Source organism: Balaenoptera musculus, chromosome 8, assembly GCF_009873245.2.
Source record: "Balaenoptera musculus isolate JJ_BM4_2016_0621 chromosome 8, mBalMus1.pri.v3, whole genome shotgun sequence".
Taxonomy (NCBI): Eukaryota; Metazoa; Chordata; class Mammalia; order Artiodactyla; family Balaenopteridae; genus Balaenoptera; species Balaenoptera musculus.
In genome coordinates, this window is record NC_045792.1 from 30,633,364 (window position 1) to 30,655,371 (window position 22,008).

The 22,008-nt window shown below is 37.1% G+C and overlaps 1 pseudogene; it reads left to right on the forward strand.

Annotated features, from left to right (window-relative positions):
- Positions 1-17,979: 17,979 nt before the first annotated feature.
- Positions 17,980-18,565, forward strand: LOC118899075 (annotated as a pseudogene).
- Positions 18,566-22,008: the final 3,443 nt, after the last annotated feature.

The window sequence follows — 22,008 nt, forward strand, 5'->3', positions numbered from 1 at the left end:
CAACATTTCCTGCCTAAGCAGTAAATTTAAGCACATTTATCTAAAGACAGTGTAACATGCCAGGGTAACAGGTGGCTTGGGAGAGCTCACCTGACTTTCCTGCCTTCCAGTAAATCAAAGATGTCAAGCACTAAAGGCAGAACCCATAATATTACTCAGTACTTCAACATCCTATGGAAACAAGAATGCAGTACATTCAGGATGAGCTGGCGTATCTTCTGGATTAGGTGGATTTGGCTGCCCATAGTAATTAGAGTTCCAGTTGGAAATATATCAAAAAGGTTAAGTTTACTTATGTGGAGATTTCAATTCATTTTGGAGCCTGCTTAGTTCAAAACCTTATAAGCCATTTGCAACTCACCCTTGAGATGGTGGAAAAAATTTTGTGATCCTTATATACTTATGATCATGTACCTACCAAAATAATTTTGAAAAACTATATTCCTCTGCATATTTTTAATTTAAGATTAAAATAAAAAAGTTGTAGTTGCTAAGGAACTACAAAATGTAGACATAGATGTTTTAGAATAAAATTGATCAGCAGTCTTTTAAATGTATTCAATGGACTACAAATACCATAGCCATTTGATACCCCCCGTCATTATATATCAGCTTATCTTTAATAATCGGAAATATTATATCAATGCTTTTTGTCCTTGAACATTCTACTTCTCCCACAGAATTTTAATATATGTTTATAATGGACATCTTTATGATCCCTCTGGCACATATTTCTGAAACAAACGTATGTATAAATTGAAATTTAACTTTTTTCCTGTGATCATAAGGCTGTAACTTAAAGAAAAATTTCTCCTTGATTGCATTATCATATATTACTTTCAGTACGTATATTGAAAGTCAGTTGATCAAAACAATCTAAATATAAATGTTAATGATTACTCAAGATAGAAAGTAAAATTCTTTTACAAATGCAATCTCAGTGGGGCAGCTTATATTTGAACAATTTGTTCAAGTGTGTGTTCATGAATATTACCTATTACTAGAATATTATAGGGTTCAGCATAGATTCTCTTCCTTTTTTTTAGTTTCTAAAGATTGTAAGTGTTGAAAAATCTTTTTCACATAAATAAGTAGATAGGCCCAGAAGAAATGTTATTATATCGATTTTTTCACAATTTTTTAACATCTGTTTTATAGCCCAAAAATTCTTTAGTGATCTTTAATCCTAAAATGTAATTAGTTATCAGTAGACAACTCAATTTTGTTGAAATCAGTGACTTGGAAACCACAGGAATTTTACCCAGATAGGGTAGCCAGAGTTAGCAATTAAAATACAGGATACCTAGTTAAATTTAAATTTGAGATAAACAACAAATAATTTTTTAGTATAAGTATGTTCCATGTAATATATTATTCATTGAATACATTAATCATTGATTAGCTAGAATTCAAATTTAACTGGGTGACCTATATTTTATCTGATAACTCTATACCCAGATATTAGAGTCATTCATTTTCTCAACATTAACACCAGTTATTTCTAATTGTCCAGGAATATTTTATATCCATGGTCAATACTATACCATTTGAAAACCCAAGATGGGTGAGAGGTGAGCCTGTCTTTTTTAAGAAGAAAGAACCATTGTGAAAAGGTTGGTGAGAAGACAGAACAAGCCTGGCAGCCGTGACAACTCTTGTTTTCACTCAGATCAGTTTTAGGAAAAACTACATTGTAGAAATTGAGGATCAGGTTGTTAATTCCCTTAAAACTATTTGAGTTCCCCCTTACCCAATGCTAAATTTTTGTAAATACTTGGTAAGTTTGCCCAAGGGATCACTTATCCCAATTTAAAGACCATGGCCTAAGAAACCCTGAACTAACTAGGATTCCCACATTCTTCAAACTAGTAATAAAAGTTGGGATCAGACCTGTCAGGGCCTAAAGTGGATCAATATGTCTCCTCTGCAAAATTTTGCACAACTTTAATTATTGATTTTTTTTTTTTTTTTTTTTTTTTTGGCTGCGTTGGGTTTTCATTGCTGCTCCCGGGCTTTTCTCTAGTTGCCGTGAGTGAGGGCTACTCTTCGTTGCGGTGCACTGGCTTCTCATTGTGGTGGCTTCTCTTGTTGCGGAGCGCGTGCTCTAGGCGCGCAGGCTTCAGTAGTTGTGGGGCACGAGCTTAGTTGCTCCACAGCGTGTGGGATCTTCACGGACGAGGGATTGAACCCGTGTCCCCTGCATCGGCAGGCGGATTCTTAACCACTGCGCCACCAGGGAAGTCCCTGATTTTTTAAAAGTAATTGTTTTCCTGTAGTAATTCTGAGCTGCATATGATCAAGGACTGTATGTATTTCATTAACCGCATTATTCTAGCACTAGTGGGGAACCTGCAAACAGAAGGTGCTCAATAAATCTTTGTTGACCCACTGACAAAAATGCAGTCAGTCTAGCTGCTTGGGGCTTCTCTAGCCTAAACCTGCACCCAAATTTTTAATATCTTACTTTTTCCCTGTAACCCTTTGACTATCCCAAATATTTTATGTAAAAACTCCCCTTTTCCTCCCAACATCCAAGTTTCCTAAATATATTTTCTCTCCAAATACTCTTCAGAGACAGAAATAAGCAAGGAAATATTTGAGGAAAGTGACAAGGTAGACAGACATATGGCTATTACTATCTCTTGTCTGCCAGTTTTCTTCTATTTGCAATGTGCAAGCAAGGTATGAGAAGTGTGTGAAAGAGTTTTCCATCCCATTCCTGGTTTGGAACTTTATAATTCTTAACAGTGGTGTGTTCTCAATATCCTATTGTTAAATAATCAACTTTAAAGTATTTTTTCCTTGAGGGTAATCATGATAAAAAAACATTCTTTCTCTGGAAGGAATTCCACATAATACTATGGTTGTAACAACTTCAGTTCCAGCCTACTGCTATTGTAAGTTTTTACATTTTTAATTAAAGAAATACATAAAGCTTCTAACCAGGAACCTAGAACTGAAAGTAAAAGTGAAATCTAACAAAGGGAACATGCCATTCTAATTCCAAAGTAGATATGAGAGTCATTGTAAATTCTGGGAATTTCTTAGACTGTTGACAACTTCGTATCTTGCAAATAAAATACAATTAGATCAGCCTTGAACAAGTCCTGATGAAGAAATTTACAATGAAATATCATTTAATATAGACAGGCCTGTTCTCAGTGTGATGAATTTTGCCCCTTTTTAAATGGTGGCTTACTTACCTATTTTTAGTTTCATCCACATTGTAGCGTGTACCAGTAATTTGTTCTTTTTATTGCCAAGTAGTATTCCACTGGCTGAATATACTATAGTTTGTTTATCCATTGTCCTGCTGATAAACATTTGGGTTATTTCCTGGTTTGATTCCTTATGAAGAGTGAAGTTATGAAGATTTCAGTTCAAGTCTTTTTGTGAACCTGTGGATTCATTTCTGTTGCATAAATATCTGGACGTGTAATTGGCATTGAGTAGGCGTATATTTATTTTTATTAGAAACTGCCAAAAACTTCTACAAAGTGTTTGCACCATTTTACACTCCCACCAGCAATATATAAGAATTCTAGGGGGCATCGCTGGTGGCGCAGTGGTTGAGAATCTGCCTGCCAATGCAGGGGACACGGGTTTGAGCCCTGGTCTGGGAAGATCCCACATGCCACGGAGCAACTGGGCCCGTGAGCCACAATTACTGAGCCTGCGCGTCTGGAGCCTGTGCTCCGCAGCAAGAGAGGCCGCGATAGTGAGAGGCCCGCGCACCGCGATGAAGAGGGGTCCCCGCTCGCCACAACTAGAGAAAGCCCTCGCACAGAAACGAAGACCCAACACAGCCACAAATAAATAAATTAATTAATTAAAAAAAAAAATTCTAGTTGCTGAACATCCTTTCTAAGACTTACTATTGCCAACCTTTTAAATTTGACCTCTTCTTTGTGTATGTAGCGGTATCTCACTCTACTTTCAATTTTCATTTCCCTGGTGATTAATGATTTCGAATATATTTTCATATGTTTTTGATGATTTAGACATCATCATCTGTGAAATGCCTGTTCAAATCTTCTGTATATTTTTAAATTGAATCAATTGACTTTATTATTGATTTAAAGGAGTACTTTATATATTCTGAATATGAGTCCTTTGATATGTGCATTGTGCATATTTTCTCCAAGCTGGTGGCTTGCTTTTTGCCATTTTTTTACCAGTTTCTTTTAATGAGTAGACTATTTTAAGTCTGATGAAATCTAATTTAACATTTTTTCTTTTATGTATAGTGCATTTTATATCCCATTTAAGAAATCTTTACCTACCCCAAGATCATAAAGATTTTCTTCTGTGTTTTCTTTTAGAAGCTTTGTGATACTAGCTTTTACACTTGGGAGTATGATTTATCTCGAGTTAGTTTTTGCATGTGGTGTGAGCTGAGGGCAAGTTTCATTCTTTTCCTCTAAATATTGTCCCAACACAATTTATTGAAAAGACACCTTTCCTCATTGAATTGCTTTAATGTCTTTATCAAAAATCAATTGAACTTACATGTGGAGGTTTCTTTCTGGACTCTCTATTCTGGTCTATTAATCCATCTGTCCTTATGCTAATAACATACTGTATTGATTACTGTATCTTTATAGTAAACATTGATATCAGATAGAAAAAGTCCTCTAACTTTGTTCTTCAAAATTGTCTTGGCTATTCTAAGTCCTTTAAATTTTCGTATAATTTTTAGAATTATTTTGTGAATATCTTTTTTAAAGTTCCTGGGAATTTGATTAGCATTATATTTAATCTATAGATCAGTTTGAGAATTAGTGACATTTTAATGTTATTGAGTCTTCTAATCCATGAGCATGGTATATCCCTCCATCTGGTCTTCTTTAATTTTTTGTTTTGTTTTGTTTTCAGTACAAAGGTCCTTCTCATCTTTTGTTGTTTATTCCTAAGTGTTTCATATTTTTGATGTTATTTTAAATACTATTTTTTAAATTTAGATTTTTAATTGTTAATAATATTTTAAAATTCCATGTTCAGTTATTTGTTGTCAGTATGGAGAAATAAAATTGATTTTAGTATCAGGATCTACCTTGCTTAATTCACATACTGTAGTCATTTCTTAGATTCTTCTATATTTTCTTCAGTAAATTATAATGTCATCTATAGAAACAATCATATTTCTTCCTTTCCTATTTTCATTCCTTTTATTTTTTTTTTCTTGCTTTATTGTACAAGTTGAGACCTCTAGTACAATGGAGAATAGGCTTGATTAGAGTCAACCTCCTTGCCTTATTCCTGATCTTAGGGAAAAAGTGATGTTAACCATAGATTTCTCATAGATAAGTATTTTTCTATTCTTAGTTTACTAGGAGTCTTTTAAAATCATAAATGGAAGCTGTATCTATAGATATGACCATATATTTTTGTCCTTTATTCCATTCATATGGAGAAATACATTAACTTATAAGTATTACATAAGCCTTACCCTGCTGAGATAAACTCCACTTGACCATGGTGTTATATCCTTATTATATATTCCTGGATTTAATTTCCTAGTATTTTGTTTAGGATTTTTGAGTTGAGGCTGGAAAAGAAGAGCAATGAGGGGGAAAAAATGGAAATAAGATAATTGAGATACCAAGAGAACATAGGCTATAACTACAACAAAATATTTAAATTTGGTAGAGAAGATAAGAACTAATTAAAAGTCAACAATTTATTTTAATTACTATTACTGTGTAGCTGAATGAAGAGAAACACATGATAATATATACTTATTACATTTGATCCCATGAAGTAAATATTACTTACTAGCAGAGTTTTAGAGCCATAGCAGCTGTGGTAGTGGGCCCAGACTCACATCAGCCAAGCTCTGGAGTAGGTCACAGGTAAAAGCACTTCGCAGCTCCCATAGCACTTGGGGTTTGGTGCATGGAGAGATAAAGCAGGCCAATTCATGATCAAAGGCTGAAAACCACTAGGTGTCTGCCCTAGGACCTGACCAATTATTACAGGAGCCAAACCAGCTGAATGCGCGATCCCTCCGAGGGTGAAAATGTTGGGACGGACAGTTCCCTATGGTAGCTAGGAAATAGCACTCTCAGACCTGGGGGAGCTTGTTTAGTGCAAAGGAACCAGGCTAAGAAGACCAGAAGAGGTTGCAGGAGAGAGATAATATCCAAAGAGAGATAATATAGGAGGACTCTGGTTTTGCCTTGTTTCCCCATTCTCAGCTCTTTCCAGCCTTCCATGGCTGACTCCATACATATGTAAGTTTGAGTACGTTCCTAAGTCCCAGAAGCTTTAAAAACTGAAGTGATCAGGATGCCTACCTCCCTCATTCTACCATTTTCCCCACGGATAAAGTATAGGAAGGGAACATAGGGAAGTATCAGGATACTTAGGGTCAAGTAGACTCTTTGTTGTCTGAAGAGAGGGTGTAGGATCATAGCTCCTCTCTCAATGGCACTGGGGCAAGCCAAGAGAGGCACGTAGGACACAAAATTTCAGGAGGCACTCCTCTCAGGTTTGTGTACCCTAGTCCTGGCCCTGGGCAAGTGCAAAATGTGCATTTAATAGGCCTTTCTGAATTGGGAGCAATGGAAACAAGACAGTTCTTGTTGAATTGGTCTTGAAACCTCTGAATTAAATGGGCACAAAATTTTCTCCAGTCAAAAAGCTCTTATCTGTCTAGGAAATTGGAGGCAGTGCTTGGCTTGGCAAGTCAGGGGCTTCTTGGTAGACAGTGCTGAGGTGTTTGAAGGCAGCAGAAGCAGAGTTTTCAGGAGGCCCTGTAGCGGCAATAGTGCAAAACTGGAGCCAGATGATCTGGCTTTGAACCCCACTTTCCCCTTCCCAGCTATGTGACTGCAGCAGACACTGCTGGTACTCAACCCAGATCCCCCTTATGTCCCTCTGCACCTAAACCCCAGATGGTTCAGAGCTGCTAACAGCTTACACCTGCGTCCCAGTTTAGACAATTACCCTTGGTTGACGTGACTCTGAGACCACTACCACAGCTGCTACCATTACCATCCCCTGCCCTTCGCCTGTGGGTCAGGCTTAGACTCAGCTCATTCCCCCTGCCCGCATTTGCTGCAGGCTTTCTTGAAGAGTGGTAAGTACACTCTCAGGAGACTATGTTCCTGAATCCCTGTGCTAGCTTCTGCTTCCGGAAAGCCTAACACAGTAGTGTCTAGAGCAAATTACCCATTACAACTCAGCTGTAAAATTGGGATAATAGTACACACTTTTTAAGAGTGTTGTGAAGATTAAATGATTTGATACTTATGGGTACTTCAAAAAGTTTCTGACACATAGAGTCAGTAAGTTTAGCTCTTATGAGAGGTTGATGCTGTCTGATATACAGATATGACAGTTCTTTACATTTTCAGAATGGGTAATTAGTACAGTTGTTTGGGGAATGATGCTTCTCAGGCTAAGATAGTATCTTACATCATTAGTCACAGGAATGTGTTAGGTTGTATCAGTGTTTCACAGTTATCTAACACTTCAACTGAGGAAAAAAAAAAACCTCAAAATGTAATCCATACTAAGAAGAAGAAATACACAGTACTTTTGTGCCCCACCCCATGATCTCTGCCAGTAGAGAAGTGATGAATAAATTATATGTCAAGACCATGAAACATTACATATCTATTTTAAAAACAATAAATTGCAAAGCAGGAGCAAACTCAGTTTCTCTCTGGAGGAATGCATCCTCATACTAGGTCTCACAAAACCATTGATGGAGCCCCAACGAATATGAGCTTACACGTAAAAGTCACAAGACATATTAGAATCACCAAATATAAAAGAAGTACATCTAAGATGTTTAAAGAAATAAAAGAGGGAATTGAAAACATAGGTAAGGAGCAAGAGATTATAAAAAAACAAACAGGAAGATTTGTAAAAGAACAAAATAGAACTTCTAGAAGCTGAAAAATAATCATTGAAATTAAAACCTTGATGAAATACTCAAACTGCTAATGAAGAAATAATTAGTGAACTGGATAAGCAGCCTGTAGAAACTACTAGATTGTAGCATAGAGAGATGAAGAAGTGGAAAAATGAAAATGTTGTTAAACATGGAGGACAGGTCTTGTGTTTGTCTAATTCAAGGTCCAGAAAGAGATAATAAAGAGACAGGAAAATCCAATAGAGAGGTAGTGGCTGAGACTTTTCCAGAAATGTTGAAAGACACCTAGCCTCAGATTCAGTAATTTAAGGTGCCCATAACCAAATAGGAATCATCAGTGATTATTCAATAACAGATTATCCCTTAGACATACTTGAAAAGTCATTTACAACTACCAATAAAAATTTTGATTTCTCTAGAAGTATATTATGACAATGAGAATAAATGTTAGATGTGGAGCTATTGTGATGATAAAGTGAGTTTATGAAGAACATTTTGACATATTTTACTAGACTGTATTTGCATATCAGGTACTATAGGAAAAAACCTTAAATAAGAGACTACTCCTCTGGATGTTTGGCAAATATGTTGACAAAATGATTTTTAAGTGTTTAGAAGGTAATATTCATTTATGATTAATTAAGATCAGAAATTACAAGATAAAGCAAATTCTTATTATTTCATTTCATATAACTTGCTTTTGTTTTAGTCTGCAGATCAAATTAGGAAAACACAATTTAATCTAATATATGGCAAAAGGCATTGTTAAAGAAAAAAAATTCTGACTCATGCAATGGACTTCTCTAAAATGGTCTATAGAATTTTATTCAATAATTGAATAGAACTACCTGACTTTATGTTATTCTATTTTTATACTTGAAAAAACATGAATTTGGAAAGGAAAAAGTAGATAAATTTGCTTTTTGGGTAGATTGAGAAACATTTTCTCATAAAATGAAAAGCATTAAATTAAAGTACAATATGTTGGCTCAGAAACTGAGAATACTTGAGGTGTCAGGTTTTATCAGTAAAGGAGTTTTGAAAATAGCCCGCCTCTTATACGATTAGGAGTGCTTCAACGTTGGGCAATTATTCCTGTTGTTCTGATAGGTGCAAAAATGCTGAATGGGGCTGAGGTCAATCATCGCAGTAAGTCGGTATTTCCTACAATGACATAGTAAAAATCACAACATTCCAAGTAGTAAATCAAAAATTTTAAGACATATTAGTTATGAGGATTCTAACTATTCAGACAGCAAACTCATGCTTTTATTTATTTATTTATTTTTCTTTTTAACATCTTTATTGGAGTATAACTGCTTTACAATGGTGTGTTAGTTGCTGCAGTATAACAAAGTGAATCAGCTATACGTATACATATATCCCCATATCCCCTCCCTCTGGCGTCTCCCTCCCACCCTCCCTATCCCACCCCTCTAGGTGGTCACAAAGCACCGAGCTGATCTCCCTGTGCTATGTGGCTGCTTCCCACTAGCTATCTATTTTACATTTGATGGTGTATATATGTCAATGCCACTCTCTCACTTCGTCCCAGCTTACCCTTCCCCCAACCCCGTGTCCTCAACTCCATTCTCTACATCTGCGTCCTTATTCCTATCCTGTCCCTAGGTTCATCAGAACCATTTTTTTTTAAGATGCCATATATATGTGTAAACATACGGTATTTGCTTTACTCTTTCTGACTTACTTCACTCTGTATGACAGATTCTAGGTCCATCCACCTCACTACAAATAACTCAGTTTCGTTTCTTTTAATGGCTGAGTAATATTCCATTGTATATATGTGCCACATCTTCTTTATCCATTCATCTGTCAATAGACACTTAGGTTGCTTCCATGTCCTGGCTATTGTAAATAGAGCTACAATGAACATTGTGGCACATGACTCTTTTTGAATTATGGTTTTCTCAGGGTGTATGCCCAGTAGTGGGATTGCTGGGTCATATGGTAGTTCTATTTTTAGTTTCTTAAGGAACCTCCATAGTGGCTGTATCAATTTACATTCCCACCAACAGTGCAAGAGGGTTCCCTTTTCTCCACACCCTCTCCAACATTTATTGTTTGTAGATTTTTTGATTATGGCCATTCTCACCAGTGTGAGGCAATACCTTATTGTGGTTTTGATTTGCATTTCTCTAATGATTAGTGATGTTGAGCATCCTTCATGTGTTTGTTAGCAATCTGTGTATCTTCTTTGGAGAAATGTCTATTTAGGTCTTCTGCCCATTTTTGGATTGTGTTGTTTGTTTTTTTAATATTGAGCTGCATGAGCTGCTTGTATATTTTGGAGATTAATCCTTTGTCAGTTGCTTCGTTTACAAATATTTTCTCCCATTCTGAGGGTTGTCTTTTCGTCTTGTTTGTGGTTTCCTTTGGTGTGCAAAAGCTTTTAAGTTTCATTAGGTCCCATTTCTCTAGGAGGTGGGTCAAAAAGGATCTTGCTGTGATTTATGTCATACAGTGTTCTGCCTATGTTTTGCTCTAAGAGTTTTATAGTGTCTGGCCTTACATTTAGGTCATTAATCCATTTTGAGTTTATTTTTGTGTATGGTGTTAGGGAGTGTTCTAATTTCATTCTTTTACATGTAGCTGTCCAGTTTTCCCAGCACCACTTATTGAAGAGGATGTCTTTTCTCCATTGTATATTATTGCCTCCTTTATCAAAGATAAGGAGACCATAGGTGCGTGGGTTTATCTCTGGGCTTTCTACCCTGTTCCATTGACCTATATTTCTGTTTTTGTGCCAGTACCATATTGTCTTGTTACTGTAGCTTTGTAGTATAGCCTGAAGCCAGGGAGCCTGATTCCTCCAGCTCCATTTCTCTATCTCAAGATTGCTTTGGCTATTCAGGGTCTTTTGTGTTTCCATACAAATTGTAAAATTTTTTCTTCTATTTCTGTGAAAAATGCCATTGGTAGTTTGACAGGAATTGCATTGAATCTGTAGATTGCTTTCAGTAGTATAGTCATTTTCACAGTGCTGATTCTTACAATCCTAGAACATGGTATATCTCTCCATCTGTTTGTATTGCCTTTAATTTCTTTCATCAGTGTCTTATAGTTTTCTGCATACAGGTCTTTTGTCTCCTTAGGTAGGTTTATTCCTAGATATTTTAATCTTTTTGGTGCAAAGGTGAATGGGATTGTTTCCTTAATTCCTCATTCAGATTTTTTGTCGTTAGTGTATAGGAATGCAAGAGATTTCTGTGCATTAATTTTGTATCCTGCAACTTTACCAAATTAATTGATTAACTCTAGTAGTTTTCTGGCAGCATCTTTAGGATTCTCTATATATAGTATCATGTCATCTGCAAACATTGACAGTTTTACTTCTTCTTTTCTGATATGTATTCCTTTTATTTCTTTTGCTTCTCTGATTGCCGTGGCTAAAACTTCCAAAACTATTTTGAATAATAGTGGTGAGAGTGGGCAACCTTGTCTTGTTCCTGATCTTAGAGGAAATGCTTTCAGTTTTTCACCATTGAGAATGATGCTGGCTGTGGGTTTGTCATATATGGCCTTTATTATGTTGAGGTAGGTTCCCTGTATGCCTACTTTCTGGAGAGTTTTTATCATAAATAGGTGTTGAATTCTGTCAAAATCTTTTTCTGCATCTATTAAGAAGATCATATGGTTTTAATCCTTCAGTTTGTTTATATGGTGTATCACATTGATTGATTTGCATATACTGAAGAATCCTTGCATTCCTGGAATAAACCCCACTTGATCATGGTGTATAATCCTTTTAATGTGCTGCTGAATTCTGTTTGCTAGTAATTTGTTGAGGACTTTTGCATCTATATTCATCAGTGATATTGGCCTGTAGTTTCCTTTTTTTGTGACATCTTTGTCTGGTTTTGGTGTCAGGGTGATAGTGGCCTTGTAGAATGAGTTTGGGAGTGTTCCTCCCTCTCTTATATTTTAGAAAGTTTGAGAAGAGTAGGTGTTAGCTCTTCTCTAAATGTTTGATAGAATTTGCCTGTGAAGCCATCTGGTCCTGGGCTTTTGTTTGTTGGAAGATTTTTAATCACAGTTTCAATTTCAGTGCTTGTGATTGGTCTGTTTATATTTTCTATTTCTTACTGGTTCAGTCTTGGAACGTTGTGCTTTTGTAAGAATTTGTCCATTTCCTCCAGGTTGTCCATTGTACTGGCATATAGTTACTTGTAGTAATGTCTCATGATCCTTTGTATTTCTGCAGTGTCAGTTGTTACTTCTCCTTTTTCATTTCTAATTCTGTTGATTTGAGTCTTCTCCCTTTTTTTCTTGATGAGTCTGGCTAATGGCTTATCAATTTTGTTTATCTTCTCAAAGTACCAGCTTTTAGTTTTATTGATCTTTGCTATCGTTTCCTCATTTCTTTTTCATTTATTTCTGATCTAACCTTTATGATTTCTTTCCTTCTGCTAACTTTGGGGTTTTTTTTTTAATTGTTGTTCTTCTTTCTCTAGTTGTTTTAGCTGTATGGTTATGATGTTTATTTGAGATTTTTTTTGTTTCCTGAGGTAGGATTGTATTGCTATAAACTTCCCTCTTAGAACTGCTTTTGCTACATCCCATACGTTTTGGGTGGTTGTGTTTTCAGTGTCATTTGTTTCTAAGTATTTTTTGATTTCCTCTTTGATTTCTTCAGTGGTCTCTTGGTTATTTAGTAGCGTATTGTTTAGCTTTATGTGTTTGTATTTTTTACAGTTTTTTTGCTGTGATTTATATGTAGTCTCATAGTGTTGTGGTCAGAAAATATACTTGATATGATTTCAATTTTCTTAAATTTACCAAGGCTTGATTTGTGACCCAGATATGATCTATCCTGGAGAATGTTCCATGAGCACTTGAGAAGAAAGTGTATTCTGTTGTTTTTGGATGGAACATCCTATAAATATCAATTAAGTCTGTCTTGTCTAATGTGTCATTTAAAGCTGTGTTTCCTTATTTATTTTCATTTTGGATGATCTGACCCATTGGTAAAAGTGTGGTGTTAAAGTCCCCTACTATTATTTTGTTCCTGTCAATTTCCCCTTTTATGGCTGTTAGCCTTTGCCTTATGTATTGAGGTGCTCCTATGTTGGGTGCATAAATATTTACAATTGATATATCTTCTTGGATTGATCCCTTGATCACTGTGTAGTGTCCTCCTTTGTCTCTTTATTTTTAGTCTTTATTAAAGTCTATTTTGCCTGATATGAGAATTGCTACTCCAGCTTTCTTTTGATCTCCATTTGCATGGAATATCTTTTTCCATCCCCTCACTTTCAGTGTGTATGTGTCCCTAGATCTGAAGTGGGTCTCTTGTGGACAGCATATATATGGATCTTGTTTTTGTATCCATTCAGCCAGTCTGTGTCTTTTGGTTGGAGAATTTAATCCATTTACATTTAAGGTAATTATCAACATGTATGTTCCTATTACCACTTCCTTAATTGTTTTGGGTTTGTTTTTGTAGGTCTTTTCCTTCTCTTGTGTTTCCTGCCTAGAGAAGTTCCTTTAGGATTTGTTGTAAAGCTGGTTTGGTGGTGCTGAATTTTCTTAACTTTTGCTTATCTGTAAAGGTTTTAATTTCTCCATCAAATCTGAATGAGATCCTTGCTGGGTAGAGTAATCTTGGTTGTAGCTTTTCCCCTTTCATCACTTTGAATATGTACTGCCCCTTCTTTCTGGCTTGCAGTTTCTGCTGAAAGATCAACAGTTAATCATATGGGGATTCCCTTGTATGTTATTTGTTGCTTTTCCCTTGCTGCTTTTAATATTTTTTCTTTGTATTTAATTTTTGATACTTTGAATAATAAGTGTCTTTTCGTGTTTCTCCTTGGATTTATCCTGTATGGGACTTTCTGTGCTTCCTGGACTTGATTAGCTATTACCTTTCCCATATTAGGGAAGTTTTCAACTCTAATCTCTTCAAATATTTTCTCAGTCCCTTTCTTTTTCTCTTCTTCTTCTGGGACCCCTATAATTCAAATGTTGGTGGGTTTAATGTTGTCCCAGACGTCTCTGAGACTGTCCTCAATTCTTTTCATTCTTTTTTCTTTATTCTGCTCTGTGGTAGTTATTGCCACTATTTTATCTTCCAGGTCACTTATCTGTTCTTCTGCCTCAGTTATTCTGCTATTGATTCCTTCTAGAAAATTTTTAATTTCATATATTGTGTTGTTCATCATTGTTTGTTTGCTCTTTCGTTCTTCTAGGTCCATGTTAAATGTTTCTTGTATTTTCTCCATTCTGTTTCCAAGATTTTGGATGATGTTTACTATCATTACTCTGAATTCTTTTTCAGGTAGACTGCCTAAATCCTCTTCATGTGTTTGATCTGTGGGTTTTAAACTTGCTCCTTCATCTGCTGCATATTTCTCTGTCTTCTCATGTCGTTTAACTGACTGTGTTTGGGGTCTACTTTCACAAGCTGCAGGTTCGTAGTTCCCATTGTTTTTGGTGTCTGCCCCCAGTGGGTGAGGTTGGTGCAGTGGCTTGTGTAGGCTTCCTGGTAGAGGGGACTGGTGCCTGTTTTCTGGTGGGTGGGGCTGCATCTTGTCTTTCTGGTGGGCAGGGCCACGTCCAGTGGTGTGTTTTGGGGTGTCTGTGAAGTTAGTGTGATTTTAGGCGGCCTCTGTGCTAATGGGTGGGGTTGTGTTCCTGTCTTGCTAGTTGTTTGTCATGGGGCGTCCAGCACTGGAGCTTGCTGGCTGTCAGGTGGAGCTGGGTCTTAGTGTTGAGACAGAGATCTCTGGTAGAGCTCTCGCCGATTGATATTATGTGGGGTTGGGAGGTCTCTGGTGGTCCAATATCCTGAACTCGTTCTCCCACCTTGGAGGGTCAGGCCTGACAGCAGGCTGGAGCGCCGAGCCCCTGTCAGCCACACGGCTCAGAAGGAAAAGGAGAAAAAAGAAAGGAAAAAAATTATTTAAATAATAATAATAATAATAATAAAAAGAAGAGAGCAACCAAACCAATAAACAAATCCACCAATGATAACAAGCACTAAAAACTAAACTAAGATAAACAGAAAAATCAGAAACAAATCAGTCACAGACAGCAAACCCCAAGTCTACATTTGCTCCCAAAGTCCACCACCTCAATTTTGGGATGATTCATTTTCTGTTCAGGTATTCCACAGATGCAGGGTTCATCAAGTTGATTGTGGGGATTTAATCTGCTGCTCCTGATGCTGCATGGAGAAATTTCCATTTCTTTTCTTTGTTCACACAGGTCCTGTGGTTCAGCTTTGGTTTTGGCCCCACCTCTGCATGTAGGTCGCCCTCACGCATCTGTTCCCCGCCCAGAAAGGAGGGAGTTAACGCAGTGGCTGGTTAGGGCACTCTTGCTCACTCAGGCCAGGGGAGGGAGGGGTACGGTAGTCATAATTGGAATGCGGGGTGAGCCTGCAGTGGCAGAGGCCAGCGTGACATTGCAACAGCCTGAGGCATGCCTTGTGTTCTCCCAGCGAAGTCGTCCCTGGATCACAGGACCCTGGCAGTGGTGGGCTGCACAGGCTCCCGGGAGGGGAGGTGTGGATAGCGACCTGTGCTTGCACACAGGCTTCTTGGTGGCAGCAGCAGCAGCGTTAGCATTTCATGCTTGTCTCTGGGTTCCGAGCTGACAGCCGCGGCTCACGCCCGTCTCTGGAGCTTGCTTAGGTGGTGTTCTGCCTTCTGTGGGCACACAGGGAGGGAATCCCCTCTCCTTGTGCACCCCAAAACAATGGTCTCTTGCCTCTTAGACAGTTCCAGACTTTTCCCCGGACTACCTCCCAGCTAGCTGTGGCACACTAGCCCCCCTCAGGCTGTGTTCATGCAGCCAACCCCAGTCCTCTCCCTGGGATCTGAACTCTGAAGCCCGAGCCTCAGCTCCCAGCCCGCACCTACCCTGGCAGGTGAGCAGACAAGCCTCTCAGGCTGGTGAGTGCTGGTCGGCACCTAACCTCTGTGTGGGAATCTCTCCGTTTTGCTCTCTGCACCCCTGTCGCTGAGCTCTCCTCCGTGGCTCCAAAGCTTCCCCCCGCCCACTCACCATCTCTGCCAGTGAAGAGGCTTCCTAGGGTGTGGAAACTTTTCCTCCTTCACAGCTCCCTCCCAGAGGTGCAGGTCCCGTCCCTATTCTTTTGTCTCTGTTTTTCTTTTTCTTTTGCCCTACCCAGGTATGTGGGGAGTTTCTTGCCTTTTGGGAAGTCTGAGGTCTTCTGCCAGCATTCAGTAGGTGTTCTGTAGGAGTTGCTCCACATGTAGATGTATTTTTGATGTACTTGTGGGGAGGAAGGTGATCTCCATGTCTTACTCCTCTGCCATCTTGAAGGTCCCCCCCCCCACTGCTAACTCATGCTTTTAAATTCATCCACAATGAAAATTCTTAGGAATCTTCTCAAATAGAACTTCTTAACTTACCTTGCTTGTAAATTTCATCTCTATAAGACAGAGGAAGTGGTAAGATCTGGCCCTCATTGTAACCAACATGGCAGAACTGGTTGACTAAAAATCACACTGACCCTGAGTGAAAGGAGCAAAGTTGTCTTTGATGTTTTTTGTTACGACTGTTGTAGGTTGCATTCTCTGACAAACAGACCCTGAGTTGGAGATGGTGTGCAGGTGGGGTATGGGGCAGTGCTTTCAGAGACCACCCGCACAAAGGAATGAAAGAAGCAGGGCTGAGCAGAGGTATAAATTGAGTCATAATATAGTTGCAACAGAGGTCGCAGCAGGTCTCACAGGAAACTTTCAAACTTGGATGGTTCTTCAAAAATGTCTCTAACTGAAGGGGCCAGAGCTGGACTCCCACATTAACAAGTCATTAGATGCAGAGAGCTGCCTGGGAAACCATGGGGGAGGCAGCTTCTTTCAGAGCCGTAGAATTCCTTCGGAGAGTTTCAGCTGAACAACATCAGCACATAATACTCCCAACAACCGGGATAATGAATGACTCAGAGCTAAGGGAGATCTGGACAGCACAACACATTCAATAAGAGAATGCTTATTGTAGTCATACGTCTACCCTCAACTTTAGGAATGTACATTTCAGAAAAGTTAAAAGATCAGGGGAAAACTGAAACAACAGGAGATTTGTAGCTAGCAGAAGCATTTGTTCATTCAACAAATACTTAAAATGGGCTTACTCTTTGTTGATCTCTATGTGAGATACTGCAGAAACGATGAAGAATAATAGATAGTCCCAGCTAGTGGTGTACTGAAGCTGGCTGCTACCTGCTGGCAAGAGCCAATTATCAGTATTTCTTCCAAACTCCCAGCGATGTCCACTTGGTAGCTTGAAATGGGCCATGGTGGGAGTATTTATACCATGGAAAGTAGATAATTGTAAAAAACAGGGATTTTTTTACCCCAGAGAACCAATTGTTAAACACGTGCCAGCACAGTACTGCACCCCACTTTTGAGCTGACAATCCAACAGACCTGGAAAGGTGTAAAATTGTCTACTCTGCTTCTAGTCCTTTGAAGTAGCTTCACATCCCCATGTATGTATGAAAAGGTGAGTTCTTGACACTCCTACACTGTTCATGATAAGAGCCTTAGACTCATGCTGTCCAGTGGAAACATAATGTGAGCCATATATGTAATTTAAAATTTTTCACTTTTTAAAAAGTGAAAAGCAGTGAAATTGTCACTTATTTTATGTAACTCAATATATCCAGAATATTAACATTTCAACATGGAGTCAATATAAAAATATTTTACTGTTTTTGTACTACATTTTCAATGTCCATATGTATTTTACACATAGAGCACATCTCAATTCAGATGTAAATTTACATCAAAATACTTGAGTTGATTTTAAAATTTTTTTTAATTTTAAGATTTTTAAAAATTCAAAGTTGAGAAAGTAGTATCACATACCCAAGTTGTTCCAAACATACTTAAAATTTTTCAAATAACTAAATTGAAAATGAAAAGTTCTTTTCTTTTAATATTTGCATCCACATTGACAAAACTTGTTCATCTTTTCCAAGAGGAATTGATTTGACTTTGAAGCAAAAGCACATCAAGCAATCATCACAATTTGCAGTTCAGTCTCAGAGGCTGTAGGGCCAATGCCAAGCAAGGAATAGCATTGTCTTCAGTTGCAGACTCTAAGGTATGGATAGGTCCTTCATATTTGGTTGGCTATACAGTGGTTTCAGCAGAATGCTACAGTTTTTAGGATTATATAAGAGAACTGGCAAATTGGTATTTCTTGGATTGGATAATGTGGGAAAAACAACATTGCTATATATGCTAAAAGATGACAGACTTGGACACATGTCCCAACGTTACCTCCCCTTTCAAAAGAACTAACGATTACTGGCATGACCTTTGCAACTTTTGATCTGGGTGAACATGTTCAAGCTCAAAGAGTGTGGAAAAACTACCTTCCTGCTATCAATGGCATTACACTTCTGGTGGATTGTGCAGATCATAAAAGGCTGTTAGAATCAAAAGAAGAACTTGATTCACTAATGACAGTTGAAACCATTTCTAATGTGTCTATACCGATTCTTGGGAATAAGATCAACAGACCTGAAGCCATCAGTGAAGAGAGGTTACGAGCGATGTTTGGTTTACACGGTCAGACAACAGGAAAGAGCTGAATGCCAACCTTTAAGTTCTCATGTGCAGTGTGCTCAAAAGACTAGGTTACCGAGAACACGTCCTCTGCAGGTACAGGTCATTAACACCAACCTGAATCGGTTCCAGGTCTCACCATTCAGGCCCACTCAGAGATATGATCATGCAACATTCATAACTTGAATTCAGTAGAATGTTGTTGGTTATAAAACAGATTATTTAGATTATTAAAATTATATCAACAGTTCGAGTGAGAATTGAAAACTGGTTATCACAATGTTAACTTTATCATTCCATAAAAATAATTAGTTTTTACAGTTTACAATCTGATATTACCCCCAGCAATATTTACAGTATACAGAGCAACTTTCCAGCTGTACATTTGAAGCACTTTTTAACAATATGAAACTACAAATATAAGCCATATTGAAAAGATCATGATCTTAAATTTTTGTCTACTTTTTGAAACTAGTTTTTAAATTTTAGATTATATGTCCACCTAGTTTAAGTGTACAGTTAATAATTAGCTGATTGATGATGTCTTACAGTTTTCAATAATTTTTCTTACACAAACATCATGCAATAAAACAAACTCTAAGGTTTGACATCCTTAAAAGCATATCAATTTCAAAACTATGTCAAAGGTTAGTAAGTTCACTAACAAGACAATTCAGTGTTAACTTCAAATTCAAAGGGGGTATTGCGTAAATTGAAAGCAACTCTGTTGGTCAAAGTGTAAAAACTTCCACTTATAAAATGAACAAGTTCTGAGGATCTGATGTACAGTGTGGTGACTATCATTAACAATACTGTATTGTATACTTGCAAGTTGCTAAGAGACTAGATCTTAAATGTTCTCAACACCACCTCCTCAAAAAGAAAAAAAAAGGTAATTATGTCAAGTGATAGATGTGTTAACTAACCTTATTGTGCTAATCATTGCATAATCCTCACATTGTACACCTTAAACTTACACAATGTTATACGTCAATTATATCTCAATAAAGTTGGAGTGGGAGGAAGCAAAGAAACTCTAAATTTATCATTAGCAAACAAAATGTTCTTCAAATTTTTTTGGATTTTTTTTCAGACAATTTATATAACACTCTTGGTTATAATTAAAATATTCTGCCTATTAATTCATATTAGAAAAATGTGTAAAATCATTATTAACTAGTATTATGAAAAATTTCAAAATCAACATTAATTCTTATATCTATAGATCTAGATTACAAATAAGCTGTTCTATTCCTTGGAGCTTCAAGTTTTGCCTGTTCACATGCAGCGTGATATGACTGAGAAAACGTAAATCATAACTGCCAAGTTTTGTCTGCCATTATTGAAAATGTGGCAAATATTCTTTTGTTTCAAGAAAATCTTGAATTGGGGTTAACAGCATAGTAAATCTTGGTAAAATTCTTTTACAACTCAACCAATGAGCATTGGTAAATAACACAAGATCATTAAATTCAGGGTCTTCTACTTCTTTCAACAGTGCCATAAACTGGTGCTGATTCATAGCATTGGCATGTATATATGGAACAATTTTAATAACTGTATCCGTGACACTTTCCATGAGTCTGATTCAGAAAACTGAGCACAAATATTTTCAATATGTATCATTTTGTGGAAGAAAGCAATAAGGGAAACATCAGTCTCTTATTTTTAAATTCCTATAAATCCAGATTTTTGACATAAGAGCTGAAGCACCTCCATCATGATATAAACAAATTTTTTTCATATTTAGCTGAAATTCTTCTTTGACAGTCATAAAAATTTCAAATATATCTATGCCACAAATTTTGCTTTTTAGTCTATGAGTTGACAACACTTCTTCATAAGTTTGGAAGTCCTCTGAGACTAAACATAACCAAAGTATTAATTAGGCATGACATCCTAAGCACTTGGAATGTGTTAAAGAAAAGTACTTGCAGTCTTTCCAGTTCTGAATCAATCGATCTTTGATATTCTTAAGAAGGGCTTGTATTCCATGGGCAATTGTTCGGTGACTTCATTGAAGATAGTTTATTTTTTATGAAATATGATTTTTACTCTTTTCCTAATAATTTTATAATATTTCCATAAATGAAATAGTAATTTCTTTTACCATGTTTCCATCTAAAAATGATTTTCTCTTTTGTGCAAGAATCTAAGTCATTTATTATCTAGCTAAAGTTACAAGCTCAAACCCTGTTAGACATGATTTTTTAAATTGCTGTTGGATATTCATTTCTGACTTCTGGCAACTAATTTAGTCTATTCTTTTCAAATCTTTTTGACTGTTGAGGGGAAACTTATCAAATACACCATGTATTTTCTGATAATGTCTCTAATATTGTCTGCTTTATTATCTTAAAGAACACTTATACATCAAGCAAACCACTTTTTCATTTTGCTTGGCCACAAAAAGCTGCAATTGCCATGACTTGTGAAATTTGGGACACATCTTCCCCTAGTCTTTTTTTTTCCTTTATTGCTCTAGTTGTAGGACTGGCTTCTGCATCTCCATTTGATTCTACATCACTAGTATGCCCTAGTTTTAAACTTAAAATTTTGTCCATACTTAATTTTTAAATTAGAACAATAATATAACTATGTTTTAATTGAAGTAATAAGTATTTCCATTTGATTACCAATTACAATTTACATAGGTATCACTGTAACTGGTGCTTTCTGTATAAACATCCAAATAATTGTGTTACAATGTTACATCAATGTGTAGGAAAAAACATTTAAATCATTTTGTTGACACCAACTAGATTGGTGATGTGTTTATGTGTAATGCTAGAAAAGACACAGGCCCACCGTGCACACTACAACATTACAGTAACATTTACATGATTCGATGGTTAAGGTGCAATGTAATCTTCTCAGAACAATGGAGTTGTATTTAATGAAAAAATTTTTACATTGGTTCAATTATTAAATTTCAAAATAAATTAGTTTAAACGAAACTGAAATTAACAATTCAGTTCCTCAGTGGTGCTAGCCACATTTCAAGTGCTCAGGAGCCCACGTGATTAGTGGCCACTGAATTTGACAGAATAGCCTTACACCATTCTTTCCTGGTCCTGGCTTGCTTTTTTGAGGGGGACCGTGCTGTGCGGTTTGTGGGATCTTAGTTCCCCGACCAGGGATTGAACTGGGGCCCACGGCAGTGAAAGTGCCGAATCCTAACCACTGGACTGCCAGGGAAGTCCAGTCCTGGCTTGCTTTTGAACCCCAACTTTGACCTTCTATTTGCTATGCATTAGTTCTGTCTTTCCTGATGGACATTAATTAGCTTGCCCTCATCTCACTGTCCTTCACTGCTCTCATCTAAATCAGACAATCAAGCCTTCGCTTCAGCTTTTTGGTCCCATCCTCTGGCAGCAGCTACTTGGTTAGTGCTTCTCCCAGTCAAGCCTGAATCCCATGGAGGAGGGTGGGAATAGGATGTGCTGAACATTAGTAAGAAGAAAACAGAGGCCAAGATAATGAGGAGGCTATAAAAAGCAAGTAGCAACTCTAAATTCTTATTTCTTGTCTTAGATATATGACCTTAAAAAACTTGCAGAACAT